The sequence below is a fragment of the Macaca fascicularis genome, chromosome 2 (genome assembly GCF_037993035.2).
Source record: "Macaca fascicularis isolate 582-1 chromosome 2, T2T-MFA8v1.1".
NCBI classification, from domain to species: Eukaryota; Metazoa; Chordata; class Mammalia; order Primates; family Cercopithecidae; genus Macaca; species Macaca fascicularis.
Genome location: NC_088376.1, coordinates 68,269,693 through 68,286,159, shown reverse-complemented (window position 1 = coordinate 68,286,159; position 16,467 = coordinate 68,269,693).

Sequence of the window (16,467 nt, the reverse complement as noted above, 5' to 3'; positions counted from 1 at the left end):
GGGGAAAGCTGTAACTCTGTGAGATGATTTCACAGAACACAAAGAAGTTTCTCAAAAGCTTCTTTCTCTTTGTAATCGGAGGATATTTCCTTTGGCCCTATAGTCTTCCAAAGGATGCGAAATATCTGTTCTCAGATTCCACAGAAATAAGGCTAGCAAAGAGATCCACGAAATACACATGTAACTCTGTGAGATGAATTAACAGAACACTAAGCAGTTTCTCAGAAAGCTTCTTTCCAGATATCATCTGAGGATATTTCCTTTTTCACCATCGCCCTCTATGGGCTTCCAAATATCACTTTGCCAATTCCACAAAACTGTCTTAGCGAAAGGCTTCTTGAAGAGAAAGCTGTAACACTGTGAGATGATTTCATAGAACACGAAGAAGTTTCTCAGAAAGCTTCTTTCTCTTTGTTATCGGAAGATATTTCCTTTGACCCTATAGTCTTCCAAGGGATCAGAAATATCTGTTCTCAGATTCCACAGAAATAAGGCTAGCAAAGAGATCGACGAAATACAGATGTAACTCTGTGAGATGAATTAACAGAACACTAAGTAGTTTCTCAAAAAGCTTCTTTACAGATTTCATCTGAGGATATTTCCTTTTTCACCATAGCCCTATATGGGCTTCCAAATATCACTTTGCCAATTCCACAAGAACCCTTTTAGCGAAAGGCTTCTTGAGGGGAAAGCTGTAACTCTGTGAGATGATTTCACAGAACACAAAGAAGTTTCTCATAAAGCTTCTTTCTCTTTGTTATCGGAGGATATTTCCTTTGGCCCTATAGTCATCCAAAGGATCCGAAATATCTGTTCTCAGATTCCACAGAAATAAGGCTAGCAAAGAGATCCACGAAATACAGATGTAACTCTGTGAGATGAATTAACAGAACACTAAGCAGTTTCTCAGAAAGCTTCTTTCCAGATTTCATCTTTGGATAATTCCTTTTTCACCATAGCCCTCTATGGGCTTCCAAATATCACTTTGCCAATTCCACAAGAACCCTTTTAGCGAAAGGCTTCTTGAGGGGAAAGCTGTAATTCTGTGAGATGATTTCACAGAACACAAAGAAGTTTCTCAGAAAGCTTCTTTCTCTTTGTTATCGGAGGATATTTCCTTTGGCCCTGTAGTCTTCCAAGGGATCCGAAATATCTGTTCTCAGATTCCACAGAAATAAGGCTAGCAAAGAGATCCACGAAATACAGATGTAACTCTGTGAGATGAATTAACAGAACAGTAAGCAGTCTCTCAGAAAGCTTCTTTCCAGATTTCATCTAAGGATATTTCCTTTTTCACCTTAGCCCTCTATGGGCTTCCAAATATCACTTTGCCAATTCCAGAAGAACTGTCTTAGCGAAAGTCTTCCTGAAGGGAAAGCTGTAACTCTGTGAGATGATTTCAAAGAACACGAATAAGTTTCTCAGAAAGCTTCTTTCTCTTTGTTATCGGAGGATATTTCCTTTGGTCCTATAGTCTTCCAAGGGATCCGAAATATCTGTTCTCAGATTCCACGGAAATAAGGCTAGCAAAGAGATCGACGAAATACAGATGTAACTCTGTGAGATGAATTAACAGAACACTAAGTAGTTTCTCAAAAAGCTTCTTTTCAGATTTCATCTGAGGATATTTCCTTTTTCACCATAGCCCTCTATGGGCTTCCAAATATCACTTTGCCAATTCCACAAGAACCCTTTTAGCGAAAGGCTTCTTGAGGGGAAAGCTGTAACTCTGTGAGATGATTTCACAGAACACACAGAAGTTTCTCAGAAAGCTTCTTTCTCTTTGTTATCGGAGGATATTTCCATTGGCCCTATAGTCTTCCAAGGGATCCGAAATATCTGTTCTCAGATTCCACAGAAATAAGGCTAGCAAAGAGATCCACGAAATACATATGTAACACTTTTAGATGATTTGACAGAACACTAAGCAGTTTCTCAGAAAGCATCTTTCCAGATTTCATCTGAGGATATTTCCTTTTTCACCATAGCCCTCTATGGACTTCCAAATACCACTTTGCAAATTCCACAAGAACTGTTTTAGCGAAAGGCTTCCTAAGGGGAAAGCGGTAACTCTGTGAGATGATTTCACAGAACACAAAGAAGTTTCTCAGAAAGCTTCTTTCTCTTTGTAATCGGAGGATATTTCCTTTGGCCCTATAGTCATCCAAAGGATCCGAAATATCTGTTCTCAGATTCCACAGAAATAAGGCTAGCAAAGAGATCCACGAAATAGAGATGTAACTCTGTGAGATGAATTAACAGAACAGTAAGCAGTTTCTCAGAAAGCTTCTTTCCAGATTTCATCTGAGGATATTTCCTTTTTCAACATAGCCCTCTATGGGCTTCCAAATATCACTTTGCCAATTCCAGAAGAACTGTCTTAGCGAAAGGCTTCCTGAGGGGAAAGCTGTAACTCTGTGAGATGATTTCAAAGAACACGAATAAGTTTCTCAGAGAGCTTCTTTCTCTTTGTTATCGGAGGATATTTCCTTTGGCCCTATACTCTTCCAAGGGATCCGAAATATCTGTTCTCAGATTCCACAGAAATAAGGCTAGCAAAGAGATCCACGAAATACAGATGTAACTCTGTGAGATGAATTGACAGAACACTAAGCAGTTTCTCAGAAAACTTCTTTCCAGATTTCATCTGAGGATATTTCCTTTTTCACCATAGCCCTCTATGGACTTCCAAATATCACTTTGCCAATTCCACAAGAACTGTTTTAGCGAAAGGCTTCTTGAGGGGAAAGCTGTAACTCTGTGATATGATTTCACAGAACACAGAGAATATTCTCAGAAAGCTTCTTTCTCTTTGTTTTCGGAGGATATTTCCTTTGGCCCTATAGTCTTCCAAGGGATCCGAAATATCTCTTCTCAGATTCCACAGAAATAAGGCTAGCAAAGAGATCCACGAAATACAGATGTAACTCTGTGAGATGAATTGACAGAACACTAAGCAGTTTCACAGAAAGCTTCTTTCCAGATTTCATCGGAGGATATTTCCTTTTTCACCATAGCCCTCTATGGGCTTCCAAATATCACTTTGCCAATTCCACAAGAACTGTCTTGGCGAAAGGCTTCTTGAGGGGAAAGCTGTAACTCTGTGAGATGATTTCACAGAACACAAGGAAGTTTCTCAGAAAGCTTCTTTCTCTTTGTTATCGGAGGATATTTCCTTTGGCCAAATATTCTTCCAAGGGATCCGAAATATCTGTTCTCAGATTCCACAAATAAGGCTAGCAAAGAGATCCACGAAATACAGATGTAACTCTGTGAGATGAATTAACAGAACACTAAGCAGTTTCTCAGAAGGCTGCTTTCCAGATTTCATCTGAGGATATTTCCTTTTTCACCATAGCCCTCTATGGGCTTCCAAATATCACTTTGCCTATTCCACAAGAACTGTCTTAGCGAAAGGCTTCTTGAGGGGAAAGCTGTAACTCTGTGAGATGATTTCACAGAACACAAAGAAGTTTCTCATAAAGCTTCTTTCTCTTTGTTATCGGAGGATATTTCCTTTGGCCCTATAGTTTTCCAAGGGATCCGAAATATCTGTTCTCAGATTCCACAGAAATAAGGCTAGCAAAGAGATCCACGAAATACAGATGTAACTCTGTGAGATGAATTAACAGAACACTAAGCAGTTTCTCAGAAAGCTTCTTTCCAGATTTCATCTGAGGATATTTCCTTTTTCACCATAGCCCTCTATGGGCTTCCAAATATCACTTTGCCAATTCCACAAGAACTGTCTTAGCGAAAGTTTTCTTGAGGGGAAAGCTGTAACTCTGAGAGACGATTTCAATGAACACAAATAAGTTTCTCAGAAAGCTTCTTTCTCTTTGTTATCGGAGGATATTTCCTTTGGCCCTATAGTCTTCAAAGGAATCCGAAATATCTGTTCTGACATTCCACAGAAGTAAGGATAGCAAAGAGATCCACGAAATACAGATATAACCCTGTGAGATGAATTAACAGAACACTAAGCAGTTTCTCAGAAAGCTTCTTTCCAGATTTCATCGGAGGATATTTCCTTTTTCACCATAGCCCTCTATGGGCTTCCAAATATCACTTTGCCAATTCCACAAGAAGTGTCTTGGCGAAAGGGTTCTTGAGAAGAAAGCTGTAACTCTGTGTGATGATTTCACAGAAAACAAGGTAGTTTCTCAGAAAGCTTCTTTCTCTTTGTTATCGGAGGATATTTCCTTTGGCCCTATAGTCTTCCAAGGGATCCGAAATATCTGTTTTCAGATTACACAGAAATAAGGCGAGCAAAGAGATCCACGAAATACACATGTAACTCTGTGAGATGAATTAACAGAACACTAAGCAGTTTCTCAGAAGGCTGCTTTCCAGATTTCATCTGAGGATATTTCCTTTTTCACCATAGCCCTCTATGGGCTTCCAAATATCACTTTGCCTATTCCACAAGAACTGTCTTAGCGAAAGGCTTCTTGAGGGGAAAGCTGTAACTCTGTGAGATGATTTCACAGAACACAAAGAAGTTTCTCATAAAGCTTCTTTCTCTTTGTTATCGGAGGATATTTCCTTTGGCCCTATAGTTTTCCAAGGGATCCGAAATATCTGTTCTCAGATTCCACAGAAATAAGGCTAGCAAAGAGATCCACGAAATACAGATGTAACTCTGTGAGATGAATTAACAGAACACTAAGCAGTTTCTCAGAAAGCTTCTTTCCAGATTTCATCTGAGGATATTTCCTTTTTCACCATAGCCCTCTATGGGCTTCCAAATATCACTTTGCCAATTCCACAAGAACTGTCTTAGCGAAAGTCTTCTTGAGGGGAAAGCTGTAACTCTGTGAGACGATTTCAAAGAACACAAATAAGTTTCTCAGAAAGCTTCTTTCTCTTTGTTATCGGAGGATATTTCCTTTGGCCCTATAGTCTTCCAAGGAATCCGAAATATCTGTTCTGAGATTCCACAGAAGTAAGGATAGCAAAGAGATCCACGAAATACAGATATAACCCTGTGAGATGAATTAACAGAACACTAAGCAGTTTCTCAGAAAGCTTCTTTCCAGATTTCATCGGAGGATATTTCCTTTTTCACCATAGCCCTCTATGGGCTTCCAAATATCACTTTGCCAATTCCACAAGAAGTGTCTTGGCGAAAGGGTTCTTGAGAAGAAAGCTGTAACTCTGTGTGATGATTTCACAGAAAACAAGGAAGTTTCTCAGAAAGCTTCTTTCTCTTTGTTATCGGAGGATATTTCCTTTGGCCCTATAGTCTTCCAAAAGATCCGAAATATCTGTTTTCAGATTACACAGAAATAAGGCGAGCAAAGAGATCCACGAAATACACATGTAACTCTGTGAGATGAATTAACAGAACACTAAGCAGTTTCTCAGAAAGCTTCTTTCCAGATTTCATCTGAGGATATTTCCTTTTTCACCATAGCCCCCTATGGGCTTCCAAATATCACTTTGCCAATTCCACAAGAACTGTCTTAGCGAAAGGCTTCTTGAGGGGAAAGCTGTAACTCTGTGAGATGAATTCACAGAACACAAAGAAGTTTCTCAGAAATCTTCTTTCTCTTTGTTATCGGAGGATATTTCCTTTGGCCCAATAGTCTTCCAAGGGATCCGAAATATCTGTTCTCAGATTCCACAGAAATAAGGCTTGCAAAGAGGTCCACAAAATACACATGTAACTCTGTGAGAGGAATTAACAGAACACTAAGCAGTTTCTCAGAAAGCTTCTTTCCAGATTTCATCTGAGGATATTTCCTTTTTCACCATAGCCCTCTATGGGCTTCCAAATATCACTTTGCCAATTCCACAAGAACTGTCTTAGCGAAAGGCTTCTTAAGGGGAAAGCTGTAACTCTGTGAGATGATTTCACAGAACACAAAGAAGTTTCTCAGAAAGCTTCTTTCTCTTCGTTATCGGAGGATATTTCCTTTGGCCCTATAGTCTTCCAGGGGATCCGAAATATCTGTTCTCAGATTCCACAGAAATAAGGCTAGCAAAGAGATCCACGAAATACAGATGTAACTCTGTGAGATGAATTAACAGAACACTAAGCAGTTTCTCAGAAAGCTTCTTTCCAGATTTCATCTTTGGATAATTCCTTTTTCACCATAGCCCTCTATGGGCTTCCAAATATCACTTTGCCAATTCCACAAGAACCCTTTTAGCGAAAGGCTTCTTGAGGGGAAAGCTGTAACTCTGTGAGGTGATTTCAAAGAACACGAATAAGTTTCTCAGAAAGCTTCTTTCTCTTTGTTATCGGAGGATATTTCCTTTGACCCTATAGTCTTCCAAGGGATCCGAAATATCTGTTCTCAGATTCCACAGAAATAAGGCTAGCAAAGAGATCGACGAAATACAGATGTAACTCTGTGAGATGAATTAACAGAACACTAAGCAGTTTCTCAAAAAGCTTCTTTACAGATTTCATCTGAGGATATTTCCTTTTTCACCATAGCCCTCTATGGACTTCCTAATACCACTTTGCCAATTCCACAAGAACTGTTTTAGCGAAAGGCTTCTTGAGGGGAAAGCTGTAACTCTGTGAGATGATTTCACAGAACACAAAGAAGTTTCTCAGAAAGCTTCTTTCTCTTTGTTATCGGAGGATATTTCCTTTGGCCCTATATTCTTCAAAGGGATCCGAAATATCTGTTCTCAGATTCCACAGAAATAAGGCTAGCAAAGAGATCCAAGAAATACAGATGTAACTCTGTGAGATGAATTAACAGAACACTAAGCAGTTTCTCAGAAAGCTTCTTTCCAGATTTCATCTGAGGATATTTCCTTTTTCACCTTAGGGGTCTATGGGCTTCCAAATATCACTTTGCCAATTCCACAAGAACTGTCTTGGGGAAAGGCTTCTGGAGGGGAAGCTGTAACTCTGTGAGCTGATTTCACAGAACACAAAGAAGTTTCTCAGAAAGCTTCTTTCTCTGTGTTATCGGAGGATATTTCCTTTGGCCCTATAGTCTTCCAAGGGATCCGAAATATCTCTTCTCAGATTCCACACAAATAAGGCTAGCAAAGAGATCGACGAAATACAGATGTAACTCTGTGAGATGAATTAACAGAACACTAAGCAGTTTCTCAGAAATCATCTTTCCAGATTTCATCTGAGGTTATTTCCTTTTTCACCATAGCCATCTATGGGCTTCCAAATATCACTTTGCCAATTCCACAAGAACTGTCTTGGCGAAAGGCTTCTTGAGGGGAAAGCTGTAACTCGGTGAGATGATTTCACAGAACACAAAGAAGTTTCTCAGAAAGCTTCTTTCTCTTTGTTATCGGAGGATATTTCCTTTGGCCCTAGAGTCTTCCAAGGGATCCGAAATATCTGTTCTCAGATTCCTCAGAAATAAGGCTAGCAAAGAGATCCACGAAATACAGATGTAACTCTGTGAGAAGAATTAACAGAACACTAAGCAGTTTCTCAGAAAGCTTCTTTCCAGATTTCATCTGAGGATATTTCATTTTTCACCATAGCCCTCTATGGGCTTCCAAATATCACTTTGCCAATTCCACAAGAACTGTCTTAGCGAAAGTCTTCTTGAGGGGAAAGCTGTAACTCTGTGAGGTGATTTCACAGAACACAAAGAAGTTTCTCAAAAGCTTCTTTCTCTTTGTAATCGGAGGATATTTCCTTTGGCCCTATAGTCTTCCAAAGGATGCGAAATATCTGTTCTCAGATTCCACAGAAATAAGGCTAGCAAAGAGATCGACGAAATACACATGTAACTCTGTGAGATGAATTAACAGAACACTAAGCAGTTTCTCAGAAAGCTTCTTTCCAGATATCATCTGAGGATATTTCCTTTTTCACCTTAGCCCTCTATGGGCTTGCAAATATCAGTTTCCCAATTCCACAAGAACTGTCTTAGCGAAAGGCTTCTTGAGGGGAAAGCTGTATCTCTGTGAGATGATTTCACAGAACACAAAGAAGTTTCTCAGAAAGCTTCTTTCTCTTTGTAATCGGAGGATATTTCCTTTGGCCCTATAGTCTTCAAAGGGATCCGAAATATCTGTTATCAGATTCCACAGAAATAAGGCTAGCAATGAGATCCACGAAATACAGATGTAAATCTTTTAGATGATTTGACAGAACACTAAGCAGTTTCTCAGAAAGCTTCTTTCCAGATTTCATCTGAGGATATTTCCTTTTCCACCATAGCCCTCTATGGACTTCCAAATACCACTTTGCCAATTCCACAAGAACTGTTTCAGCGAAAGGCTTCTTGAGGGGAAAGCTGTAACTCTGTAAGATGATTTCACAGAACACAAAGAATTTTCTCAGAAAGCTTCTTTCTCTTTTGTAATCGGAGGATATTTCCTTTGACCCTATAGTCTTCCAAATGATCCGAAATATCTGTTCTCAGATTCCACAGAAATAAGGCTAGCAAAGAGATCGACGAAATACAGATGTAACTCTGTGAGATGAATTAACAGACACTAAGCAGTTTCTCAGAAAGCTTCTTTACAGATTTCATCTGAGGATATTTCCTTTTTCACCATAGCCCTCTATGGGCTTCCAAATATCACTTTGCCAATTCCACAAGAACCCTCCAGCGAAAGGCTTCTTGAGGGGAAAGCTGTAACTCTGTGAGATGATTTCACAGAACACAAAGAAGTTTCTCAAAAGCTTCTTTCTCTTTGTAATCGGAGGATATTTCCTTTGGCCCTATAGTCTTCCAAAGGATGCGAAATATCCGTTCTCAGATTCCACAGAAATAAGGCTAGCAAAGAGATCCACGATATACACATGTAACTCTGTGAGATGAATTACCAGAACACTAAGCAGTTTCTCAGAAAGCTTCTTTCCAGATATCATCTGAGGATATTTCCTTTTTCACCTTAGCCCTCTATGGGCTTGCAAATATCACTTTGCCAATTCCACAAGAACTGTCTTGGCGAATGTCTTCTTGAGGGGAAAGCTGTAACTCTGTGAGATGATTTCACAGAACCCAAAGAAGTTTCTCAGAAAGCTTCTTTCTCTTTGTTTTCGGAAGATATTTCCTTTGGCCCTAGAGTCTTCCAAGGGATCCGAAATATCTGTTCTCAGTTTCCTCAGAAATAAGGCTAGCAAAGAGATCCACGAAATACAGATGTAACTCTGTGAGAAGAATTAACAGAACACTAAGCAGTTTTACAGAAAGCTTCTTTACAGATTTCATCTGAGGATATTTCCTTTTTCAACTTAGCCGTCTATGGGCTTCCAAATATCACTTTGCCAATTCCACAAGAACTGTTTTAGCGAAAGGCTTCTTGAGGGGAAAGCTGTAACTCTGTTAGATGATTTCACAGAACACAAAGAAGTTTCTCAGAAAGCTTCTTTCTCTTTGTTATCGGAGGATATTTCCTTTGGCCCTATAGTCTTCCAAGGGATCCGAAATATCTGTTCTCAGATTCCACAGAAATAAGGCTAGCAAAGAGATCCACGAAATACAGATGTAACTCTGTGAGATGAATTAACAGAACACTAAGCAGTTTCTCAGAATGCTTCTTTCCAGTTTTCATCTGATGATATTTCCTTTTTCACCATAACCCTCTATGGACTTCCTAATACCACTTTGCCAATTCCACAAGAACTGTTTTAGCGAAAGGCTTCTTGAGGGGAAAGCTGTAACTCTGTGAGATGATTTCACAGAACACAAAGCAGTTTCTCAGAAAGCTTCTTTCTCTTTGTAATCGGAGGATATTTCCTTTGGCCCTATAGTCTTCCAAAGGATCCGAAATATCTGTTCTCAGATTCCACAGAAATAAGGCTAGAAAAGAGATCCACGAAATACACATGTAACTCTGTGAGATGAATTAACAGAACACTAAGCAGTTTCTCAGAAAGCTTCTTTCCAGATTTTATCTGAGGATATTTCCTTTTTCACCTTAGCCCTCTATGGGCTTCCAAATATCACTTTGCCAATTCCACAAGAACTGTCTTAGCGAAAGGCTTCTTGAGGGGAAAGCTGTATCTCTGTGAGATGATTTCAAAGAACACGAATAAGTTTCTCAGAAAGCTTCTTTCTCTTTGTTATCGGAGGATATTTCCTTTGACCCTATAGTCTTCCAAGGGATCCGAAATATCTGTTCTCAGATTCCACAGAAATAAGGCAAGCAAAGAGATCCACGAAATACAGATGTAACTCTGTGAGATGAATTAACAGAACACTAAGCAGTTTCTCAGACAGCTTCTTTCCAGTTTTCATCTAAGGATATTTCCTTTTTCACCATAGCCCTCTATGGGCTTCCAAATATCACTTTGCCAATTCCACTAGAACCCTTTTAGCGAAAGGCTTCTTGAGGGGAAAGCTGTAACTCTGTGAGATGATTTCACAGAACACAAAGAAGTTTCTCAGAAAGCTTCTTTCTCTTTGTTATCGGAGGATATTTCCTTTGGCCCTATAGTCTTCCAAGGGATCTGAAATATCTGTTCTCAGATTCCACAGAAATAAGGCTAGCAAAGAGATCCACGAAATACAGATGTAACTCTGTGAGATGAATTAACAGAACACTAAGCAGTTTCTCAGAAAGCTTCTTTCCAGATTTCATCTAAGGATATTTCCTTTTTCACCATAGCCCTCTATGGGCTTCCAAATATCACTTTGCCAATTCCACAAGAACTGTCTTAGCGAAAGGCTTCTTGAGGGGAAAGCTGTAACTCTGTGAGATGATTTCAAAGAACACAAACAAGATTCTCAGAAAGCTTCTTTCTCTTTGTTATCGGAGGATATTTCCTTTGGCCCTATAGTCTTCCAAGGGATCCGAAATATCTGTTCTCAGATTCCACAGAAATAAGGCTAGCAAAGAGATCCACGAAATACACATGTAACCCTGTGAGATGAATTAACAGAACACTAAGCAGTTTCTCAGAAAGCTTCTTTACAGATTTCATCTTAGGATATTTCCTTTTTCACCTTAGGGGTCTATGGGCTTCCAAATATCACTTTGCCAATTCCACAAGAACTGTCTTGGCGAAAGGCTTCTGGAGGGGAAGCTGTAACTCTGTGAGATGATTTCACAGAACACAAAGAATTTTCTCAGAAAGCTTCTTTCTCTTTGTTATCGGAGGATATTTCCTTTGGCCCTATAGTCTTCCAAGGGATCCGAAATATCTCTTCTCAGATTCCACACAAATAAGGCTAGCAAAGAGATCGATGAAATACAGATGTAACTCTGTGAGATGAATTAACAGAACACTAAGCAGTTTCTCAGAAAGCATCTTTCCAGATTTCATCTGAAGTTATTTCCTTTTTCACCATAGCCATCTATGGGCTTCCAAATATCACTTTGCCAATTCCACAAGAACTGTCTTGGTGAAAGGCTTCTTGAGGGGAAAACTGTAACTCTGTGAGATGATTTCAATGAACACAAAGAAGTTTCTCAGAAAGCTTTTTTCTCTTTGTTATCGGAGGATATTTCCTTTGGCCCTAGAGTCTTCCAAGGGATCCGAAATATCTGTTCTCAGATTCCTCAGAAATAATGCTAGCAAAGAGATCCACGAAATACAGATGTAACTCTGTGAGATGAATTAACAGAACACTAAGCAGTTTCTCAGAAAGCTTCTTTCCAGATTTCATCTAAGGATATTTCCTTTTTCACCATAGCCCTCTATGGGCTTTCAAATATCACTTTGCCAATTCCACTAGAACCCTTTTAGCGAAAGGCTTCTTGAGGGGAAAGCTGTAACTCTGTGAGATGATTTCACAGAACACAAAGAAGTTTCTCAGAAAGCTTCTTTCTCTTTGTTATCGGAGGATATTTCCTTTGGCCCTATAGTCTTCCAAGGGATCTGAAATATCTGTTCTCAGATTCCACAGAAATAAGGCTAGCAAAGAGATCCACGAAATACAGATGTAACTCTGTGAGATGAATTAACAGAACACTAAGCAGTTTCTCAGAAAGCTTCTTTCCAGATTTCATCTAAGGATATTTCCTTTTTCACCATAGCCCTCTATGGGCTTCCAAATATCACTTTGCCAATTCCACAAGAACTGTCTTAGCGAAAGGCTTCTTGAGGGGAAAGCTGTAACTCTGTGAGATGATTTCAAAGAACACAAACAAGATTCTCAGAAAGCTTCTTTCTCTTTGTTATCGGAGGATATTTCCTATGGCCCTATTGTCTTCCAAGGGATCCGAAATATCTGTTCTCAGATTCCACAGAAATAAGGCTAGCAAAGAGATCCACGAAATACAGATGTAACTCTGTGAGATGAATTAACAGAACACTAAGCAGTTTCTCAGAAAGCTTCTTTCCAGATTTCATCTGAGGATATTTCCTTTTTCACCTTAGGGGTCTATGGGCTTCCAAATATCACTTTGCCAATTCCACAAGAACTGTCTTGGCGAAAGGCTTCTGGAGGGGAAGCTGTAACTCTGTGAGATGATTTCACAGAACACAAAGAAGTTTCTCAGAAAGCTTCTTTCTCTTTGTTATCGGAGGATATTTCCTTTGGCCCTATAGTCTTCCAAGGGATCCGAAATATCTCTTCTCAGATTCCACACAAATAAGGCTAGCAAAGAGATCGATGAAATACAGATGTAACTCTGTGAGATGAATTAACAGAACACTAAGCAGTTTCTCAGAAAGCATCTTTCCAGATTTCATCTGAAGTTATTTCCTTTTTCACCATAGCCATCTATGGGCTTCCAAATATCACTTTGCCAATTCCACAAGAACTGTCTTGGTGAAAGGCTTCTTGAGGGGAAAACTGTAACTCTGTGAGATGATTTCACTGAACACAAAGAAGTTTCTCAGAAAGCTTTTTTCTCTTTGTTATCGGAGGATATTTCCTTTGGCCCTAGAGTCTTCCAAGGGATCCGAAATATCTGTTCTCAGATTCCTCAGAAATAAGGCTAGCAAAGAGATCCACGAAATACAGATGTAACTCTGTGAGAAGAATTAACAGAACACTAAGCAGTTTCTCAGAAAGCTTCTTTCCAGATTTCATCTGAGGATATTTCCTTTTTCACCTTAGCCGTCTATGGGCTTCCAAATATCACTTTGCCAATTCCACAAGAACTGTTTTAGCGAAAGGCTTCTTGAGGGGAAAGCTGTAACTCTGTGAGATGATTTCACAGAACACAAATAAGTTTCTCAGAAAGCTTCTTTCTCTTTGTAATCGGAGGATATTTCCTTTGGCCCTATAGGCTTCCAAAGGATCCGAAATATCTGTTCTCAGATTCCACAGAAATAAGGCTAGCAAAGAGATCCACGAAATACACATGTAACTCTGTGAGATGAATTAACAGAACACTAAGCAGTTTCTCAGAAAGCTTCTTTACAGATTTCATCTTAGGATATTTCCTTTTTCACCTTAGCCCTCTAAGGGCTTCCAAATATCACTTTGCCAATTCCACAAGAACTGTCTTAGCGAAAGGCTTCTTGAGGGGAAAGCTGTATCTCTGTGAGATGATTTCACAGAACACAAAGAAGTTTCTCAGAAAGCTTCTTTCTCTTTGTAATCGGAGGAAATTTCCTTTGGCCCTATAGTCTTCAAAGGCATCCGAAATATCTGTTCTCAGATTCCACAGAAATAAGGCTAGCAAAGAGATCCACGAAATACAGATGTAAATCTTTTAGATGATTTGACAGAACACTAAGCAGTTTCTCAGAAAGCTTCTTTCCAGATTTCATCTGAGGATATTTCCTTTTTCACCACAGCCCTCTATGGACTTCCAAATACCACTTTGCCAATTCCACAAGAACTGTTTCAGCGAAAGGCTTCTTGAGGGGAAAGCTGTAACTCTGTAAGATGATTTCACAGAACACAAAGAATTTTCTCAGAAAGCTTCTTTCTCTTTTGTAATCGGAGGATATTTCCTTTGACCCTATAGTCTTCCAAATGATCCGAAATATCTGTTCTCAGATTCCACAGAAATAAGGCTAGCAAAGAGATCGACGAAATACAGACGTAACTCTGTGAGAAGAATTAACAGACACTAAGCAGTTTCTCAGAAAGCTTCTTTACAGATTTCATCTGAGGATATTTCCTTTTTCACCATAGCCCTCTATGGGCTTCCAAATATCACTTTGCCAATTCCACAAGAACCCTTCAGCGAAAGGCTTCTTGAGGGGAAAGCTGTAACTCTGTGAGATGATTTCACAGAACACAAAGAAGTTTCTCAAAAGCTTCTTTCTCTTTGTAATCGGAGGATATTTCCTTTGGCCCTATAGTCTTCCAAAGGATGCGAAATATCCGTTCTCAGATTCCACAGAAATAAGGCTAGCAAAGAGATCCCGATATACACATGTAACTCTGTGAGATGAATTACCAGAACACTAAGCAGTTTCTCAGAAAGCTTCTTTCCAGATATCATCTGAGGATATTTCCTTTTTCACCTTAGCCCTCTATGGGCTTGCAAATATCACTTTGCCAATTCCACAAGAACTGTCTTAGCGAAAGGCTTCTTGAGGGGAAAGCTGTAACTCTGTGAGATGATTTCAAAGAACACGAATAAGTTTCTCAGAAAGCTTCTTTCTCTTTGTTATCGGAGGATATTTCCTTTGACCCTATTGTCTTCCAAGGGATCCGAAATATCTGTTCTCAGATTCCACAGACATAAGGCTAGCAAAGAGATCGACGAAATACAGATGTAACTCTGTGAGATGAATTAACAGAACACTAAGCAGTTTCTCAAAAAGCTTCTTTACAGATTTCATCTGAGGATATTTCCTTTTTCACCATTGCCCTCTATGGGCTTCCAAATATCACTTTGCCAATTCCACAAGAACCCTTTTAGCGAAAGGCTTCTTGAGGGGAAAGCTGTAACTCTGTGAGATGATTTCACAAAACACAAAGAAGTTTCTCAGAAAGCTTCTTTCTCTTTGTTATCGGAGGATATTTCCTTTGGCCCTATAGTCTTCCAAGGGATCCGAAATATCTGTTCTCAGATTCCACAGAAATAAGGCTAGCAAAGAGATCCACGAAGTACAGATGTAACTCTGTGAGATGAATTAACAGAACACTAAGCAGTTTCTCAGAAAGCTTCTTTCCAGATTTCATCTGAGGATATTTTCTTTTTCACCATAGCCCTCTATGGACTTCCAAATATCACTTTGCCAATTCCACAAGAACTGTCTTGGCGAAAGGCTTCTTGAGGGGAAAGCTGTAACTCTGTGAGATGATTTCACAGAACCCAAAGAAGTTTCTCAGAAAGCTTCTTTCTCTTTGTTTTCGGAAGATATTTCCTTTGGCCCTAGAGTCTTCCAAGGGATCCGAAATATCTGTTCTCAGATTCCTCAGAAATAAGGCTAGCAAAGAGATCCACGAAATACAGATGTAACTCTGTGAGAAGAATTAAGAGAACACTAAGCAGTTTCTCAGAAAGCTTCTTTCCAGATTTCATCTAAGGATATTTCCTTTTTCACCATAGCCCTCTATGGCCTTAAAAATATCACTTTGCCAATTCCACAAGAACTGTCTTAGCGAAAGGGTTCTTGAGGGGAAAGCTGTAACTCTGAGAGATGATTTCACAGAACACAAAGAAGTTTCTCAGAAAGCTTCTTTCTCTTTGTTATCGTAGGATATTTCCTTTGGCCCTATAGTCTTCCAAGGGATCCGAAATATCTGTTCTCAGATTCCACAGAAATAAGGCTAGCAAAGAGATCGACGAAACACAGATGTAACTCTGTGAGATGAATTAACAGAACACTAAGCAGTTTCTCAGAAAGCTTCTTTCCAGATTTCATCTAAGGATATTTCCTTTTTCACCATAGCCCTCTATGGGATTCCAAATATCACTTTGCGAATTCCACAAGAACTGCCTTAGCGAAAGGCTTCTTTAGGGGATAGCTGTAACTCTGTGAGATGATTTCACAGAACACAAAGAAGTTTCTCAAAAGCTTCTTTCCCTTTGTAATCGGAGGATATTTCCTTTGGCCCTATAGTCTTCCAAAGATGCGAAATATCTGTTCTCAGATTCCACAGAAATAAGGCTAGCAAAGAGATCCACGATATACACACGTAACTCTGTGAGATGAATTAACAGAACACTAAGCAGTTTCTCAGAAAGCTTCTTTCCAGATATCATCTGAGGATATTTCCTTTTTCACCTTAGCCCTCTATGGGCTTGCAAATATCACTTTGCCAATTCCACAAGAACTGTCTTAGCGAAAGGCTTCTTGAGGGGAAAGCTGTAACTCTGTGAGATGATTTCAAAGAACACGAATAAGTTTCTCAGAAAGCTTCTTTCTATTTGTTATCGGAGGATATTTCCTTTGACCCTATAGTCTTCCAAGGGATCCGAAATATCTGTTCTCAGATTCCACAGAAATAAGGCTAGCAAAGAGATCGACGAAATACAGATGTAACTCTGTGAGATGAATTAACAGAACACTAAGCATTTTCTCAGAAAGCTTCTTTCCAGGTTTCATCTGAGGATATTTCCTTTTTCACCATAGCCCTCTATGGGCTTCCAAATATCACTTTGCCAATTCCACAAGAACCCTTTTAGCGAAAGGCTTCTTGAGGGGAAAGCTGTAACTCT